This window comes from Pan troglodytes, chromosome 6 (genome assembly GCF_028858775.2).
Source record: "Pan troglodytes isolate AG18354 chromosome 6, NHGRI_mPanTro3-v2.0_pri, whole genome shotgun sequence".
Taxonomy (NCBI): Eukaryota; Metazoa; Chordata; class Mammalia; order Primates; family Hominidae; genus Pan; species Pan troglodytes.
In genome coordinates this window covers 89946261-89967109 of record NC_072404.2, presented here as the reverse complement: position 1 = coordinate 89967109, position 20849 = coordinate 89946261, and the positions used below count along the sequence as shown (strand labels likewise).

At 36.9% G+C, this 20849-nt stretch overlaps 1 protein-coding gene across 2 annotated transcripts in view; it reads right to left on the bottom strand.

Moving 5' to 3' along the window:
• The window catches only part of CD36 (CD36 molecule (CD36 blood group)), a 77039-nt gene extending 56604 nt beyond the window's left edge, over positions 1-20435 (bottom strand). For both annotated transcript variants that reach the window (XM_009453440.5, XM_054687608.2), the window contains exon 1: positions 20258-20435. The gene's annotated coding sequence lies outside the window, so the exon portion shown is untranslated. The remainder of the gene's footprint in view (positions 1-20257) is intronic.
• Between the last annotated feature and the right edge of the window lie 414 nt (positions 20436-20849).

Genomic DNA, 20849 nt, shown 5'->3' with positions numbered 1-20849 from the left:
ATACATTTCTTCTCTTTCCTTTCTTATTTTCTCACTGCAGACAGCTAGTCCTACAAATGAGGGTTCAGAGACCCCCAGAGTTACAAACACTTGTTCTAAATTATCCTAATGATTATTTTTAAAAATGTAACTATAATATTGCTTTGTTTTGCTCTTTTTTCTACTTCCACTTTTTATCTCTTTTTAACACCTTTCTCCAAGTTCTGCTGTAATGTTTGAGACAGTACTGCTTTGATTTTTGGTGGATGCCATTATTCTTCTTTGTTCTCCTTCAGCAATGCTAGTAATGTAAGATTTTTCTTCATGGTCTCTTTGCAAGCCAGGGACCCTCGGCGAGCCATGCCCCACCTGGGCCTCTCTTGGCCACACTGGCATGTCCCAGCTTATACCAGCATTCAGCGTTTCCCAAGCTCTTGTCTCGTGCCCCAGAAGAATGAGGATATGGTGAATATTGAAGGTTGAGGAAGACAGAAAATAATTTTATTGAGTGATGGAACAGCTTTCAGCAGAGAGGAGATGCAGGGGTGGTCCCCCCACCTGAAGGTGGGAAAGTCCCCCATGTGGCTGGGTATGGGGCCTTTTACGGACTCAGAATGGGGAGTGTATGCTGGTTGTAAAAAAGGTTAAAGCGAAGACACCACTCAAAGGTGGACACGACAGTGTGAAAAACCAATTTGGAGAGGGAAGGTATATATAAAATAGGTGAAGGGTGGGGATCAATCAGAGGAAAGCACGCCAAACAGGAAGACAAGTTCTCAATGCAGTCTGAGGGTTTAACCTGTAGCGTGGCTTTCAGGCTTTAAACTGTCTTCGGCTAGAGGTGGGATTTCAGTGGGGACCTGCCGCTATCTGCCTAGGCATTTGGCTGCCTCTTGCCACTCTCGCTAGTTAACTTAATATTAAGCTCTTGGATAACTGGAATAATACCTCTTTTTCATTTCCATACACTGTTACTAGTGGCCTGTTACTAGTATGAAGTTAATTTTTAAAATTATTTTGATTCTCTAGTGTTCTTTGGATTTTTTAAAAAAATATATAAATGACCTTTAAATTATTAAACATAATACCTTGTTTTTGTTCTAAAACATTTATTTATTTTGTCCCTCACATGTGAGACAACTTGAAAAATTCTATCAAATGATACAGAAGGGGACAAATATTTATTCACCTATTACCACGAGTCAGCTATCATGTTAAATGCTTCCATGTATTATTTGTCCCAAAGCATTCTATAAATTATTGCTAGTCACATGTTTACAGATGAGAAAACACTAGAAAATGTTAAGAAAATTAGATAAATGTAAACATGCCCAGAATATAGGCATCCTCTGCAGATACTGGAAGTTTGGTTTCAGACTGCTGTAATATAGTGAATATCACAATAAACTGAGTCACACAAATTTTGTTTCCCACTGCATAGAAAAGTATATTTACCCTATACTGTAGTCTATTAAGTGTGCCATACCATTAAAAAATGTACATACTTTAAAATACCTTATTGCTAAAAAAAAGCTAACAATTATAATAATCTTTTTACTGGTAGAGAATCTTGCCTGGATATTGATGGCTACTGACTGATCTAGGTGGTGGTTGCTGAAGGTCAGGGTTGCTGTGGCAGTTTCTTAAAATGAGACAATAAAGTTTGCCGCATCACTTGGAAAAACCGTTTGCCTTTTCTATAGCATGCAATGCTGTTTGATAACATTTTACCCAAAGTAGAACTTCTTTTAAAACTGGGACAATCCTCTCAAACCCTGCCACTGCTTCATCAACCAACTTTATGTAATATTATAAATTCTTTGTTGTCACGTGTGGTGTTACGATATATATTGGTTTTTGTCCACCTTTTCTGGTTCATATTTCCCTTAACCCTAGTTACAGACTTTTTGTTATCATGTATATCAGGCCTCAGAAAACAGAATCTCCCTCTAGCCCTCCTTTCACTTGCCCCAAGGCAGGACCCTAATCTTTCCCCTCCCTTCTGATTGTTAGTCTCAAGACTCTCCCCAGACAGGATCCCACCCTACATCCTGGGGGAAGGAATGCTGAAGTCAGGAAGCTTCCATAAAAACTCAAGAGGACTGGGTTTGGTGAGCTTCTTGATAGCTGAATGCTTGGAGGTTCCTAGAGGGTGACATGCCAGGGAGGGCATGGAAGCTCCACACACCTTCCCCCATACCTTGCCTGATCCATCTCTTCATTTGTATCCTTTATAATAAACTGGTAAACATAAATAAGCATTTCCCTGACTTCTGTGAGCTGCTTCAAGCAAATTAATCAAACCCAAAGAGGGGGTAATGAGAACCCCAACTTGAAGCTGGTCGGTAGTCCTGGAGACTTGGACTTGTGACTAGTGTTGAAAGAAGGGGGCAATCTTCGGGACTAAGCTCCCAACCTGTGGGATCTAACTATTTCCATGTAGATAGTGTCGGAACTGAGTTGGATGACATCCAGCTGGTGTTTGCTGCTTGGTGTGTGTGTGGAAAACCCCCACATTTCTTGTCATCGAACTCTGCTTTTGTGATGATTGTTGTGGCATGAGGCAGAGGAAAAACATGGTTTAGAAAGTTTTTCCCTACACATCATGTCAACGGTGTTCATAGCATCTTCACCAGGAGATTTCGTCTAAAAAAAACAAAAACAAAAACACTTTCTTTGCTCAATTAGAAAAGCTACTTCTCCTTCACTGAAGTTTCATCATGGGATTGCACCAATGCAGTCACATCTTCAGGCTTCACTTCTAATTCTAGTTTTCTTGCTATTTTCACCACATCTATAGTTATTTCCTTCTCTGAAGTCTTGTAACCCTCAGTCATCCATGATGGTTGCAATCAACTTCTTCCAAACTCCTGTTGATGTTGCTATTTCAACCTTTCCTATGAATCACAAATATTATCAATGGCATCTGGAATGGTGAATTACTTTCAGTTGGTTTTCAATATACTTTGTCCAGATCCATCACATGAATTACTATCCATGGAAATTATAGCCTTTTTTTTTTTTTTTCTGTTTTGAGACAGAGTCTTACTCTGTCACCCAGGCTGGAGTGCACTGGTGCAAAATAGGCTCACTGCAATCTCTGCCTCCTGGGTTCAAGCGATTCTCCTGCCTCAGCCTCTCGAGTAGCGGGGACTACAGGTATGTACCATCATGCCTGGCTAATTTTTGTGTTTTTAGTAGAGACAGAGTTTTGCAATGTTGGCCAGGCTAGTCTTAAACTCCTGACCTCAAGTGACCACCCACCTCCTATTTCTTAAGTAATAAGTCTTGAAAGTCAAAATGACTCTGATCTCTGGGCTATAAAACTGATGTTGTGTTAGCAGGCATGAAAACAACATTAATTTTATTGGACATACCCATCAAAGCTCTCAGATGACCAGCTGCATTGTTAATCATCAGTTGTATTTTGAAAGAAATCCTTTTATCCTGAGCAGCAGGTCTCAACAGTGGGCTTAAATTATTCAGTAAACTATGCTGTAAACGGATGTGCTGGCATCCAGGCTTTGTTGTTCCATTTATAGAGCTCAAGCAAAGTAGACTTTGAATCATTCTGAAGGGCCCTAGGATTTTTATAATGGTTGTAAGCATTGATTTCAATTTAAAGTCACCAGCTGCATTAGCCCCTAACTAGAGAGTCAGCCTGTCCTTTGAAGGTTTGAAACCAGGCATTGACTTCTCCTCTCCAGCTATGGAAGTCCTAAATGGCACCTTTTTCCAATGGAAGGCTGTTTTGTCTGCATTGAAAATCTATTGTTTAGTGTAGCCACCTTCACTAATGATCTTAGCTAGATCTTCCAGATAACTTGCTGCAGCTTCTTCACTTGATGTTTTATCTTGCACTTTTATGTTATGGAGACAGCTTCTTTCCTTAAACCTCATGAATCAACCTCTGTGAGCTTCACACTCTTCTTCTGCAGCTTCCTCACCTCTTTTACTTTCACAGAATCGAAGTGAGTAAAGACCTTCCTCTGGATTGGGCTCTGTCTTACAGGAATATTGTAGCTGATTTAATCTATCCAGACCACTCAAACTTTCTCTATATCAGCAATAAGGCAGTTTGACTTTCTTATCCTTTGTGTGTTCACTGGGGTAGCACTTTTAGTTTCCTTCAAGAACTTCTTCTTTGCATTCACAACTTAGCTAACTGTTTGGTGTCAGAGGCCTAGGTTTCATCCTATCTTAGCTTTCAATATGCCTTCCTCACTAAGTTTAATCACTTCTAGTTTTTTTATTTAAAGAGATGTGTGACACTTCGATTCACTTGAACATTAGAGGCCATTGTAGGGTTATAAATTGACCTAGTTTCAATATAGTCATGTCTCAGGGACTACGGTGGCTCCAGGAAAGGGAACAAGAAAGGGGAACAGTGTAGCAGTCAGGACACAAACAATACACAACACTCTTTAAGTGTCACTATTTTCACAGTATTACAAATGGCAAAAATGATGCTCTGTGAGGTTAGCTAAATTGCTCAAAGTCAAACAGTGCTGAGCTAAGAGTTAAATGCTGGCTGCTGCATTCAGACCCTGAATGCAGGGTCTAAATATATATATCACACTATAATCTATTACTATCCATATGAAACAGTGTAAAAAAAACCAAAAGCATTTATGAAATTTATAAAATTTCTCCTAACAATATTCATGAAAGAACATGTACTGTGCATGACAGAAAATAGTAATCATCTTTACATAAATGGAATAAAATTCTGCCCTAAACTAAGTAATTTTTCCAATGAATTAAGGCATGACCAACTTTTGGCACTTCACTATCTTATCAGTCTGACCTTTCTCTAATGACAAACCCCTAGAAGACCGCAGCACAGATGTAATTGAAAAGAATATCATAGTCAAGTGAGAAATAGAAACTTCAGCATCCAATGTATGTTTGAAGAGCTTGTTTTTCTCACAACAATTTTTTTTTTTTTTTTTTTGGAGACACAGTCTCGCTCTGTCGTTCAGACTGGAGTGCAGTGGCACAATCTCGGCTCACTGCAAGCTTTGCCTTATGGGTTTAAGCAATTCTCTAGCTTCAGTCTCCCAAGTAGCTGGGACTACAAGCACCTGCCACCATGCCCGGCTAATTTATTTATTTTTATTAGTGATGGGGTTTTGCCATGTTGGCCAGGCTGGTTTCGAACTCCTGACCTCAGATAATCCACCCACCTCAGGCTCCCAAAGTGCTGGGATTACAGGTGTGAGCCACCGTGCCTGGCCCTTCACAGCAATTTTACTTTTTAAAAATTATTTTGAGGATACATATATTTTATTTTATTTTTTAACTTTTAAGTTCAGGGGTACACATGCAGGTTTTGTTACATAGGTAAACTGTGTCATGGAGGTTTGTTCTATAGATTATTTCGTCACCCAGGTATTAAGCCTAGTACGCATTAGTGATTTTTCCTGATTCTCTCCCTCCACTGTCCACCCTCTGAAAGGCCCCCATGTGTGTTGTTCCCCTGTGTGTGAAGACACATGTATTTTAATTTTCAAAAATTGAACTCATGTAAATTAGAATAGGACCTACTATGACAGAAGTTACTTCCATTCTTTCCACTTCATCTCTCCTCACTGAGCTCTGATTTTGTGTTAGATATTTCATGTCTATGTGATTATAAAACCTCTCCCAAGCTACAGAGGTTGAATATTGATTAGTTTTAGCCACAATTCTCCTTGATAATGAGATGTATAACAAGCATATAACAAAATGCTGACATTGAGGCATAAAAACAAGTCAGCTACAGACCTGTAGTGATAGTTTTCTGTTTTAAAAGACTGAAACAAGACAGAAACTTGTTTCTTACTGTCGTTAGGCATTGTTATATAAAGACATGATCCTTACAATCGTCGTAGCCACTTTGCACTTGTAGGGTAACAGTAAGAAAAACCAACCTAGAGCCCTATGAATTAAGTAATATCAGTGAGCCTAAGGATGATTCCAAGCTGGTTAATTCAGTCTGTTGACTCCTTATTATATGAACAAAATAAAAAGTACCCAAGAAACTGCTTCTTTTGGACTTTGTTACTTGCAGGCAAAATCATCCCAACTGATAACAACCGGAGACTTAAGAAAATGTTTGAGATTTATTTTCATAGTATTTGCCAAATAATAACTTTCCTCTAGAGAAATCACTTTAAAATACTGGACTGTCATACCATCTTGATAACACAATTATCTGCTCAAATTGCATGTGTGTGTGTGTGTGTGTGTGCACGCATGCACACACACACACACACACACACACACACAGATGGTCCCCAACTTACAATGATTCAACTTACAACCCTTCAACATCACAATGGTGTAAAAGCAATATACATTCAGTAGAAACCATAGTTCAATGCTAGATTTGATTAATTACATGACATAGTCCACATTTTATTCTAAAATATGCTCTGTATTAGATGATTTTGCCCAAATGTGGGCTAATGTAAGTGTTCTGAGCACATTTAAGATAAGCTAGGCTGAGCTATGATATCCAGTAGATTAGATGTATTAAATGCATTTTTACAATGATATTTTCATATTTTTAACTTTATTGGGATATAACCCTAACAAAAAGTCAAGGAATATCTATAGAATCAACTCTAAAGAACAAAGAAATACAACAAGATCTCCTATTGCCTGGAAAGATAGATTTCTTTAAAGGAAGAAAGTGTTATCTGTTAAGGCTATAAAATCAAATCAAAATTAAATCAAAATTCAAAATAAAATTAAGTCCAAGCTTCTATCCTTCCTAAAAACAGAATTATCCTGACAAATGAAAAGTGAACTATAAAATTAACCAATCTGAAACAAAGAAAGCTATCATGGAAACCAAGAAAGAGTCTTCCATTTGTTTTGGTAAGACTATTAGAGAAAACTCCAAGAGTTTTCATGAAGCTTCCCGCCTTAGAATATTTTGGGAGAAATTCTGAAGAGTAAAGAAATAATACAATTTCAAGTTGTGAGTTAAGAGAAAGGAAACGTACTAAAGAACTAACTTATTCATTCAAACACTAACTGACCTTTAATCATACTCCAGGCTTTGAGCATGGCGCTGGCATGCAAAGATGAATAAAATATGGTCTTGAATAGATTGTGATTTTGTTCATAGGAGATAGATTGTAAAATAACAGAAGGGCTTCAATGGATGAATAGATATTTTCTAATCACAGAAGATGGAAAAAGGGCAATAGAAGCAGAAAGAACAACATGCATAAATTCAGAGGCAAAAAGGAAGTGATATGCTTGCAAAAGTACAAAAATGGTTTTCAGGGAAGTTGCAAAAAGTGAGGAAAATGGGTGGATACCAGACCTTGAAGCCCCCTGCATGATATTCTAAGGAGATTGAACTTTATTCTGTAAGCAGAATAGAACAATTAAATAATTATAAGTTGGAGGAGTGACAGGATACGAGTTTGTACTTTTAAAAGGTCACATGAAAAGCGATAAATTGGGTTGAGAAATTCAGCTAGATGACTAATAAATGAATGCGGGAAAGACACAAGACCCTGAACTAAAACTTGTATTCAGCCTAATGAAGGGAATGTGGTCTCATTCTAGGCAGAGTTTGGATTAACGGGAATGTGCTTGCAGTTTGTAGTGGCAGCCATGGCAAAGAGGGCTGTAAAATTGAAAAGCAAGCCCTAAGAGTCATTATCACAAGTGGGAGAAATACTTTTGGTTAGCTTTCATCTTGGTGGCATTCTGGAACATAACAGCAGGGGTAGACAGAAGAGAAGTAATGAAAACTGGATACTCCCCTATGCAAGCAGAGGGGAAAAAAACACAAAAGGTCAAAGGAACAAAGGACTTAGCATTTCTTTTATATTGGCATTCGTTGAAGCGACAAATACAGTATAAAGCTAACAAGTAGCAGAGCAAATAACAAGGGCACCCACAGTTTTCAACTGATATCAGGAAATATTTAATCCCCCAATTTCCCACTTCACATTATAAACTGGGGTATTGGAATTGGGGTCAGGAACTCAGATTTGGTTTCCAAGGAAGGGCAGAATCGGGGAAGTACTTCAGTGTCGTGGTGGGGAATTTGAGGGAAAGATGGAGCCGCGAAGAGGAAGCAAAGATTAAGATACAGAGGGCACCCCTGCAAAAAAATCACAGACTAATGTACAAGAGACATTGATAATTTCATTTTTATTCTGGAGTCAGGAACTGGACTCAAGTAAAGAAGAACCTTACTAGGAAGAAGGAATGAGTAAACTAATTGTATAAACCTGCTTTTTAGTGAACATATATATAGATTCTCCTGTTGGCCAGTGGTTGTATAAAATATAAATACATTATGATGGTCTAAAAATGTAGGATAAAGAGTGAAAGAGAACCTATGTCTAAACCCAATGGAAAACAAGGAGGCTCTCCAAGAAAGAATCTGGGTAGTTTTTGCAATTAAAAACGGTCACCATTGTTTCTCCACAATACGGATGTGCTCTGGAGAAACAAAAATTCGATGTAAACAAAAAAGAGAATGATGCCCATTTTATTCTGGTATAATTTATACAAGTAGTTTAAGAATATCTGTGATGTGTTAAGAGTTTGTGGAAAAACATCAAGTACAGGAATATTTCTAGTAAGAAAGCTGATTGGCATTAATGCTCTTTTATTTTCATTTCAAATAGACAACTGCTGCTAAGCCGGGCATACAAAATATCCCTTTGACTTTCAGAAAAATAATAAATGTTTATCTGTAACAACTTTTCAGATGGTATTATTACAAAATATAGACATCCAAAAGCACATTAGCTAATTATATGCATTTGGTTCTGTATAAAATATACTCCAAAAGTACTATATTAACTTCCCAAGTAACTGGTAGATATTTTATATTTATTGATAATATTTACCTTTTATTACTGTTAACAAGGAATCAACTCAGTTATCAGGATCCTACTCTAATTTGACTTTTGAACTATTCAAATTTAAGAATCAAAAGCGCTGACTAGACTTAAATAAACCCCATCTCTTAGGCCCGTGACAAGCATCTCTCATCTGTAAAAGATTCAAGCCTCTTTGTCCCATTAAAAGTTAAAATTTTTAACTGTGATTTTTACTTCTTAACTACAGTTTCCTGTTCAGTAAATTATTTCTGGCTCACATAAAACAGAGCTACATGTTTTATTCCAAAATAGGAAAGATGAAGTAGGATCTTGTGAAAAGATAGACCTTAAGGAGAAAGAGAAGAATGAATATCTTTCTTGGTTTAGATGATATCTTCAAGAGTAACTAAAGGAAAAATCTCCATAAAGTAGAATCAAAGTAGCTTATTAACAAGATAATATGATAAATACAGCAGTGGTTAAAACACACTATTTCTCTTGTATTGCCTTTATCATATTTTAAGAGCAACCCCCACCTCCCTGCACAAAAAAAAATAGAGAAACTTAAGTTTACATATGGCACTGAAACTTTGAATTTATCATGCAGCTCATGTTTAAAAAGCATATATGTATAATGTAAAGAAAGTAGTACAATTATGAATATTACAAATGTCTTAAATATTACATTACCATAAAGAAAAGATACTTTTTCTTTGTGTGACTCATGGAATCAAGTTTATTTATAGCCTTATCTCCCCTCCTCTCTCTACTACTACTCCCTCTACAGATTTATGAGAAGTTACAAAGTAGATTATTAGCATGGGATGTTTGTCAATATTTCTACTCATTTTGAATCCATATACTACCTAAATATATGGAATATTATTCAATCACAGACTTGAATCACTTACTAGATTTTTTATTTAAGCAAAGCTTATGATGAAAGTTTATCTGAATTCTTAAAAAATGCTTAGTGGATATAAAGTGTTCTCACCACAAAAATAATAACTATGTGATATAACACACATGTTAAATAGCTAGATTGAGCCCATTCCACAATGCTTATACATTTAAGACACAGTGAATACATACAATTATATCTGTCAATGTGGAAAATTAAAGAAATAAAAACAACAAAAGAAAGTATATGGTTGAATAATAGAAAAAGTCAGATTATCTCTTCTATTTCAGGTGGTATCTGGAATATCTAAATAGAAAGTTGAGTATATATATTTAACCACATTTATATAAGTTCCACAGAGGTGCATATTTTCAGAAATACGTTTTAAGATAATTCCCAACTGCAGGATTCTACAATCTGATTAGCATGCTATTCATCTATATAGTAAGTAGAAAGACCCCTTAATTTCTTCATAAGAAGCTTTGAGTTATTAAAATTTCATTTCATTGTATTTTATATATGCCAAAGGCATAATTTTTTCATTTATATAACAAATTAGTTTTTATGGTATATGTGCAAAGAAAAGAATAAATGCCCCCAAACAATTTGTGCACATTATCATTGTTATACAGGGACTGATCTCCTGTGATTTTTCAGGTTGCTAGCATAACAGGAATGATATTTTGTATTACAGGACTCAGTGTATTGAGCATATTATGGAACTTAAGAAGGACATTCAAAAGAATCTTATTTCAACAATCATCAAAGTAGCGGAAATTGGATTTCAGGTGTGCACGTTTAATTACTGAAGTAACAAAGAACTTTGTACTGTAAAGAGAAAACAGCCCATCATCCAGGAGCTGGCCTGATATTATTAGTTAGGTCTTGCTGTTTCTGGGCACAGGCCCAGCACTCACTGCTTGGCCTTGGTGTTTGTTCTGCTGAACACAAACAATTCATAGAGCATTTACTTTAGTTAAAATCATTCTGTGATCATGATGAGTCAAGACAAAATGAGACCTTTTATGTCTGAACCCAAAACGATTATCAACACTGTCCAAGCCACAGATACTACACATTCCCTTCTCACTTACTATGAGTGACTCTGCTTCTTTATCAATTACAGCTTTAGCTTCAGTCTAGTCTTCCCTCCTCCAAGATTAAGACACCCAATCATAAAATTATCCTGCCTCCTGACAACATCTAATTCAGAGCAAATCTCTATTTCCTTCAGTATCACCCCCTCGACCCTCCCCAACCAACCAACCGAAGTCCAAATTCTAGAATAGATTTTTCCTAACATTTTCTTACCGGGTCACTGTCAGTTCCCTATGGTACACTTTCCTCTCTTTTCAATGAGTAATGAACTTGTTTCACTACAGGTGTGTTCCTGTTGGTCTTTGGTTAAAGAAAGGACATTGGCAGTAATAAAGCATCTAAGAAACTTGGCTCCTAACTCCAGTGCTATCAGGAGGCTCTCATGTACATGCTAGCACAATCTCTCAGAATTTTCAAGATGACTAAAGAGAAACTCAAAGAAGAAAAATTAGAAGATGCCACAGTGATGAGAAATAGGAGAGATTATTATGGGTGTGCAAAATGACACGGGACGACGATTTTGAGGTTAGGGCCTCTGTGTCATGTATGGGAGAAAAAAGCAGGCTGAGACAAGAAACATGGCCAGGTCACAACAGGGGGGCAGAGCATCTGCTGAAAGGCCACAAAACACTCAAGAGCTTTATTATAATTTTGTTCAAGGCAGGGTGCAGTGGCTCAGGCCTATAATCCCAGTGGTTTGTGGGGCCCAAGAGGGAGGATTGCTTGAGGCCATGAGTTTGAGACCAGCCTGGGCAACATAGAGAGACTCTGCCTCTACAGAAAGAAACAACTACAAAAATTAGCTGGGCATGGTGGTGTGTACCTGTAGTCCCAGCTTCTTGGGTGGCTGAGTGGGGAAGATTACTTAAAGCCAGGAGTTTGAGATTACAGTGAGCTATGATTGTGCCACTGCACTCCAGCCTGACTGACAGAGAGAGCAGACCCTGTCTCTAAAAAATAAAAAAATCTGGCTGGGTGCCGTGGCTCAGGCCTGTAATCCCAACACTTTGGGAGGCTGAAGCAGGCAGATCACGAGGTCGGGAGATAGAGACCAGCCTGGCTAACACAGTGAAACCAGTCTCTACTAAAAATCCAAAAAATTAGCCAGGCGTGGTGGCGGGCGCCTGTAGTCCCAGCTACTGGGGAGGCTGAGGCAGGAGAATCGCTTGAACCCAGGAGGCAGAGGTTGCAGTGAGCCGAGATCACGCCACCGCCCTGCAGCCTGGGCGAGACAGACCAAGACTCCGTCTCAAAAAAGATAAAAGATAAAAAAATAAATAAATAAATAAAATTAAAATAACTGTTTAAAATATGTTCAAAAGAAGATAGAGGAAAATTCTGTTTCACTAAAACTTCACTAAAGGAAAGAAGCCTCAGCGACTACACTGAAGATATTACTATTCTTGTATTTACAAAAGATGACATAAAAATACCATAATATTAGGAAGCTAAATTACCCTCTCAGTAAATGGCTACCAAAATAATTGTAGGTGGATTTTAAATAACTTCCTAGAAGGGACTAAAAATCTTAGGTAGTCTGAGGTGAGACATACAGAGCACAAATATAGATCAGGAAAACTCAAAATAAGAGTAATGATGATGATAATTACAATGACAATATAGTAACAATTTTTAAAAAGGCATTGTGAATACCAAGTTAAACATTTTTTATCATTCTCATGCCAATTTTTGAGAACTACTGTGATAAATCTAGTCTCATTTAATCAGCTGTTAAAAGTGAGCTGTGTGCTTTTGGATAATACTTCTCACTCTTCGGTTTCCAGTATTCACTTGCCAGTCCTTGTTTTCCAAGGAAGGCTTTAAACCTAGATCAGACCCAGAGCTTGGCTCACCCCTCACAGTGCATGTCCTTTCCTAATCTTATCTTGTCCTCAACCCTTTGCCTACATAGCAAGCACCTGCTGGGTGATCATACTTGTAACCTGAACCAAATTCTCATCTGGCTCCCTTCACCAACAGATCACAAGCCAAAAGACAGGCAAATACTAACTCAGGCTTTTTGTAACTATTTTTTTCTGACTCTAATACTGTATTATGTCTCCTATCAAGCTCTTGTTGTTGAAATCTTCAGATTACGTGTGAAATTATTCTGCTATCATAGTTTGAATCATCAACTTTGTTTTATTTATACATGCTTTTATTCCCCCCAATGACATTGGCAAATATTTTATCAATCAGTAGCCCTTGCAAGAGTAAACTTAAATACATTCCTAAAGTATTCTTAGTTTGGACTTCTGATTGGGAGAAAACGTGAGAATCAACAAAACAAAAACCTGACACCCTGCTCAAGTAGCTCCCAGCAGGTCTAAGAAGGCAGATTCATAAACAGACAATTCTAATAGGCCGTGACATCTACACTCAGGTGGGAAGAGTGAATGGTGAGGGAGAGAAGGTGTTAAAGGACAGTGGTGGAGGAAGTGGTTCCTTATGCCAGGACTGCATTGTACAGCTCCGGGTACAGAGTGGGAGAGGGTATAGTGGATCACAAGCATTTCCCCAAATACAGATACATAAAGAAACATACAAAATAATAAACATACAACTGGGGAAACATGTTTCAGTAAGGATTTGGTACAGTGTTTGAGTTTTGGAAGAACAAGACACCAGAAAAGTGGCCACAAATGACCACAAACGTGAAGCCCTAATGTAACACATACTATACCCAACTTTATATTATATGTGTGTCTTGATTACCTGGAATTCATTCTCTCGTGGGTTTATCTTGAAAGCAACATAGGACTACTCAAGGATTTTTAGAGAAGGAGCGCATGACAAAATTTGGGTTTAGGAGATGGCCTTGGCATCAGCATGAAGAATGGATTGGAGGGAAGGCCAGAGGACGCCTATCAAAATAATCTAGAAAGGAAATTATGTAGTTGAACTTAAAAAGTGGCTATGGGGGTGGGGGTGGGAAATGTGGGAAAGATTTCAGAAATATTTAGTGGATATGGAAGATATTTAGAAGTTAGCATGAATAGCTAAGGCTTGGTGACTAATTAGCTAGGTAGAGAGGAAAAAATCGTCTCAGGTTTTACGCTTGAGTAACAAGACAAAAGGAGGTACTATTAACCTGGAGGGGAAACACAGGACCAGGTTTAGGGGTGGTGTGAAGTTAGTCCTATCAGGTTTAATATTGACATTTTCACTAACTGGCTGCAAGATCCTGAGCCAATTTTTTAATCTCCCCAAGTCTGTTTACTCATTTGTAAAATGGAGATAACACTATCTACTTTAAAATTATTGTAAAACTTAAATAATATTTAACCCTTCTATGGAACTTACCATATGCAAGACACTTGTATGAGTATTTTATATGCATTAAGTTGCTTATCTTGAACAGTTACCCTATGAGGTAGGCATGTTTATTATCCATGTGTTACAGATAGGGAAGCAGAGGTACAAAGAAGTTTACTAACTTGCCAGAGGTCACAGAGCTGGAAAGTTAGAGATCTAAGTTTCAAACATATGCAGTCTAACACTAGAGAGTATGCCTCAACCAGTAATTTACTTCTCATTAAATACTAGGCACTTTGCATAATTATTTTTAGAGTGCTTTGCAGGTACCACATAGATAAGAAATAGCTATTAAAATTTAACCATTTTATTTTAAAATAATTTGCAGGGGATATGTTATATGCATATATATTATTGAATGCTGGGATAAATTCAAGCCTAGTAAAAGACACTCACTTGGGGATTATAATTTAATTTTGAACATAAAAATGTACATCTTGAATCAGAACACATTAACAAGGTTATATGGCTCACGCCTGTAATCCCAGCACTTTGAGAGGCCGAGGAGGGCGGATCACGAGGTCAGGAGATGCAGACCATCCGGGCTAACGCAGTGAAACCCCATGTCTACCAAAAATACAGAAAATTAGCTGGGCGAGGCAGCGGGCACCTGTAGTCCCAGCACTCGGGAGGATGAGGCAGGAGAATCGCTTGAACCTGGGAGGAGGAGGTTGCAGTGAGCTGAAATTGCACCACCGTACTGCAGCCTGGGCGACAGAGTGAGACTCAGTCTCAACAATGACAACAACAACAACAACAAAAAGAGTTTAGATACTTTCAACTTGAGAACTTGACCTACTGGCATGGAGATATATGGGTCTGAAGTTGAGAAGAGTGATTGGAGCCCTAAGATGTAGACTGGGGTCTCCTCAACATTCAGATTACAGGTGAAGTCATGAAAATTGATAATATCACTTAGAAAGTGGGGGATGGGGAATGGGAACCTAGAAAATCTGCAGAAATGGAAACTGAGGAAAGCAATATGGCTAGACAAAGGCATAAAAGGTCACTAACTTCTACAAGCCTCCACGTCCTTATTTGTAAAAAATCAGTAGATCTTAGTTTTAGAGTGTGCTAAGAACTATCCCCACTTCTCCTGTTTGTAGCTTTTGCTATGAAAAAAATGTAAACTTTGGCAGAGCAGCTGAAAGTAGACGTCCAGCCCTAAGCCTCAGAAAAAAAGAAAAGGCAAGCTTCATAGCTGTTGCTTTGCCATGGTAAATAATTAAGTGCTTTTCTTTTTCTTCTTTTTTTCAAAGGACCATTCAGATTGTTTCAGTTGCTTTTATTTATTCTACAGGATTTCAGCTTCAGACACTCTCTTGCTGTTACTATGTACAGAAGTTTTGCATGGGAGAGTTGAGAGAACAAAATGCTACCTTTAATACTCAAGAGGAATATTAATGGAGTGGAGAAGATAATGGGAGGAATTATAGTAAGCATCCTGTTTGCCTGTTAATAATAGGATTTATTTTTCACTTTGCTTAATCCTGTGTTTCCCAACTTCAGCTGGTAAACCATATAGAATTTTGTTGAATGATTATAACAGAGCTGCAGTACAAGGATAAAATACACAAAGATTGGAAGACTGAAGGGGAAGGAACATTCAAGCAGCTGTCTAGGTCAGAAAGGAACTAAGGGATGGAGAAAGAAAATGGGTGATGCCTGTACTTTTACCACCAGCTGGTAACCATCCCCCAATTTCAGAGAGGGTTTTGAGGGGATACGTGACTAGGCTAGCAAAGAACAGTACTGTGCATGCTGTGGTTGTTCCTGAAGTGAAAAGTGGAGAAATCACAACCCTTTCCTGGAGGAAAGATTAGCAAATTTCCAAGATGACCCTCGGACCCAGAGTGAAACTGACTGAGCTAAATGTTTCTCTCTGGTTTCATCCAAAACTCAGTACATGCGGCAAAGACATCTAAGAGACTGAGCACAGTAGCAAGCACATCTAAGTTTTGCATGCAGACTGGGGAAAAGGACTAGGACATCATTGAGAGGCATTAGATGAATGAGCTTCATGAATTGATTCACTGAGACATTCTCAGCATCTGTGAGTTTATATATTTAGCATCTTGTAAATTATAGAATATTTCTCTATTAAATCCCATAATTCATTTTGTGACTAGAGGATCTGTCCTATATTGTAAAAATAAACAAACCCAGCCAGACATGCTGGGAAGAACAGCAGTAGTAACATTCCATTAAACTACCTACCTGAGAATTTAATACAAAAAAAAAAGTTGCACAGATCTACGTATTATGTTATAGTAGAGCTCTACATCAATTTGGATATTTTTAGAAAAAGTGCTAAACATAAGAAAGAAATGTATCTAAGTTATTTACGTGATTCAAAATTCTTAAAATTTTAGTCATAGTCCTTAGTAGAAGATGAATATTTTGATTTAGGAACTATTTAGACACTATTTTAAATAAATGAATAAAATCTCTCTATTGAGTGATTATGTATGAGTCAGGTACTGGGACATTGCTGTTACTAACACAAGTAGTTACAAATGGAATAGCTCCATTACCTTTATGGAGTTTATATGCCGGCAAGATGCTCCAACTCTAGGCAATAGCAAAGGTCTGTAAGGAATGCTCTTATCCCTGTATATTAAGCTTATCACAGCTCATACCTTTCTGCACTGCAATTCTTTGTCTATGCATCTGCTTAGATGTACCTATTGCCCAAACAGCTCTTAAAAGGATGGGGCTAATAGAAATTAAAGGTCTCCCCAGGAGACCAAGATAAAATCAAGATTAGTATTTATTCCCCATTTCAGATGAAATAGTTCAAGAAGAAATAATTTTAGGAAGTTATCAATCCTAAAGCTTAGAGTCCATACTACAGATATTTTATTCTGGAGAGGCTTCCTATGTTGTGTGAAGTTACTTAGCATTTTAAGAGTAAACGATGCAAAAACGAGAAGCTTAGAGCAAGCAATGGAAACAACTCTGACAGTATCTTCCTTCTAGTCCTTCTGGAAACATAACTGTCACTCATTTGGTCCATTTTTTTTCCCCAGAGACTGATAACACTTTAAGGGAGCTGTTGTTGTGGGGTCATGGGGAAAAGTGTCCATAAAATGATGAATACGCTTTCACCATTTACTAACAGTTTTTGTTTGTTAACCTTCATCAAAAGTTTCATTCTATATGAACAAGGTTCAGAAAACCACCTGTAAAATGATCCTAGATTCTTATAAATGTTTAGCACAATATTGCTTCTAATAGCATTTCCTAAAGCAGTGTAGGTGTTCATTAAATATTTTTGAAAGAGTATGTCAACGAATAAAGGTATTTGAAAGATAGCAACTCCATCATGTATTCAAACAAAATAGGTATTTCATGTTTGAGGGCTCAGTCTTAAAGTAGATATCCAGTTTACTTTAAATTTTGTATCTTCTCTGGAAAGATAGTATGCTTTGGGTTCTATTTTCTGAGACCATTGTATTGAACACACTAATTTTTATTACTTCATTTCTAAAACTGACCAGAATGAGATACAAGAAGTAGATCTTGCAATGGCATTTGCTACATTTTACATAAAGTTACAGTGAAGTTCCAACATGGGACCAAAGGAACCTCCAAATGGATTTCAATTAGACTGAAGTGTTCTTATTAAGTCATGGTCATAAAACATGACATGACTAATATATATTTTTTAAATTTTCTAAAGATTTAAATGAGAAAAGTAATATTTATAAGACTTAATGAGAAGGAACAACATTAATGAAGAGATGAAACTAATAATAATTTATTTTTAAAAACTATCCTCATTTCACCTTTAAACATCACAAGCACTGAAGGGCAAACAATGGTTTTCCATTTGAGCACAGTCCGGAGTCCTTGGTGAATGAGCCAAGCTGTCTCCTATGTCCCCTCTAATGCTTGCCAATTTTCTGTCATTTCCTTCTTTGTACTATAGTGTTTGTGTGACAAAGGTTTCTGAGTATGTTTCAAAACATCTTTAGCTATTTAGCAGGGTACCAACAAGCACGTATCTAAAAGTGTTACTTCTCCACATGGTTTGTCAGAAGATACAAATCAGAATTCATTTTACCCTTTTCCATAAAGAAATGACTTGAAAGCTTATTGTGGAACCAATGGCATACTTTGCTAAAAAAAAAAAAAAAAAATTCCAGTGGCTTAGCCAATTACTGTACTTCTATATACAACAGAACACTAAAACTATTTACTCGACTATATTCTTTTTATATTCATTGCACACTTATATTTGTTTGCAATCATTTACTTTTCCTGATAAGCATTTATTGTTTGTGATTGAACCACTGTGGATTAGACATGACTGAGGATTCTAGTCACATGATATGGAAACCCAACCTCATTCCCCTACCTCTAGTACCTCCTCTTGCTCCTCACAGGTGGCAATAAAGTAACCTGTTGTGAAGCGCGTTGCACGCACTTCACAATTTTTATCTGAAGTGCACTCATTTTATAGCATTTATTTTTCAAAACAATTTAACCTGAAGCTTTATTAGTTTGTAAATACTAAGAATATCAGATTAAATTCCTTAAGTAGCCATCTTAATCAGTAATTTGCGCCAAAAGCAAAATGAGCCACAGTCACATCAAGAACTTTATATTATATTTCTTTGCTCTGAAACATTTCCTTCCATTTAATCATCCCACTCTACAACCTTAAGCAGTCTTTTTCAATGATTTCTCAGCAGTTTAAAACTCTTTTTTTTTTTTTTTTTTTTTTTTGCCTGACCGTAATTCTTGAGTTCCAGAGCTTATCTTTTCCCCAGGTGAAAACTGTTTTATTATCCTCAGGTGTTAGCTTTCTTGAACTCTTAGAACAGTTAATTACACAGTTGTCATTATCCTTTACAAAAGTATCAGATTCCAAATAATTAGTATTTGCATAGTACATCATTTGAAAATATTTTTCCTTTCCTCTTGTCAGGATTACAGAAGTCTCATATATTGCCCCACAAATCCACTTTTATTATTTAGTCAGTTACACCTGAAAACAAGGTAGGTTGCCTATTTCTCTTTGAGATAGAGATCCCATCTGAATTGTGAGTTCTCTCAAGGAGTGTCAACAAGTTTACCCCTTTGGAAGTATTAGCCTTAAATGGTTCCCCAGAATTCAGTCTAGCAGCAAGCAACCATTCCCCAAATAATAAAAGAAAGTGGCCTTTTTTGTAAAGGCAAAGAAGCCTATCTAATTCTTTTCCAGGGCTTGTAGAATAGCAGAATAGCATGGAGAAACAGAAGGAATTGCTTTTCTTTTTTTGTATCAACCTTAATTGTGTCTCGAAATATGCATAACTTAAGTTGACTTTCTGTATAAGTAACGACTCTGTCATTCCTGGCGGTGTTGTCTGATCTTATGTAGCCATATTATGAAACACACCATATAATAAAAATTCTGCTATGTAACAAAATCTGCCCCCACCCCACAAATAAGACATGTGGCACCCACACTCAAGAAAATTTCTATGATCACTAATGATTAGTAAGTTTTCTGTATAAAAAGATTTTTGTTTTCTTCTATCTAGGAGTCAAATTGTTAAGATTGGTCTTTTAGATTATTTCTTAAATATATTTGTCAGTTGTGACAGCAAGCCAAAAAACATTTTCAGAGTTCCATGAAAGAAGGTCATTCAAATTCTAGTCTCATTTTAAATACATATTTTTTCCAAGTTGGAAGAGGATAATCAAATTGGCCAGATTTTTAGAGCATCCTTTTGAAAAGATTAATCTTCTTAAAAACCTATCAGAAAACATAAATAAGAAATCTGAAGGAAAAGAAGTTTCAGGTACAATTACACTTTTTAAAGTCACAAGAAGTTTGGGTTTTCTGATGTTTTCTAAGTAAAAGACATGAACTAGGCAACTAGAAACCCATAGCATCCTATGGAATTTAGAGACTTGTGGATACGTGAGGTTTAAGGGTTAAAAAGCAAATTTCTTTAACCATTTGGTTAAAACTTACAAATATGTTAAAAGAAGCATCACAGACTAAACTATTATGTCAGATAATAATTACCTTTTTAGAGAGCCCAAAAATAATAGTTACTTACTAGATGAGAGTGCATCAACTACAAAGACATTTATAGCCACACTTCTAAACAAAAAGCATTCTGCTCACCAACTTCTAGAAGAGCTTGCTTTCGGAGATGTAGGACCTCAAGACTGGCTCCAGAGCCTTGCAGGAGCAGATGAAGAAAGTAAACAGGATTTCCACGGCATAGCAGCTCAGAACTCAGAAATGAGGCACAGGCTCTCAACCCTTCATCTATCCTTAAGGTTATCCTGACATCTGAAAGCCATTGACATCCTGAGCCTTCCAGCACTTCGGACGCATGCCTAACACAAGTTAAATATAGATCCCTGACACCTGAGCCAAATGGAATGAAAGTTAACTTGAAAAATCTCACTCATTTTGGGCCTCAGTTGAGGAAAATAAAACCCTTAATCCTTTCCCTGCTAAAACCTGTTATTCCTGTTAACAGATGGTTGCTCTACTTATAAAACATAGAAATTCAAGTAATCAGTAATCAATAATCAATTTGCTTCACTTCATGATTGCCATTTGCTCTGATAGTAAAGAGAAAGGCTCAGGTTTTCCTGTCTTAAGTACAGAACAACATAAAAGTGAATATTGATTACTATTGAGTCAACAAAACAGATTTTTGTTCCAGTAACTTTTGTTACTGGAAAGTCTCTGTAAACTTTCTTAG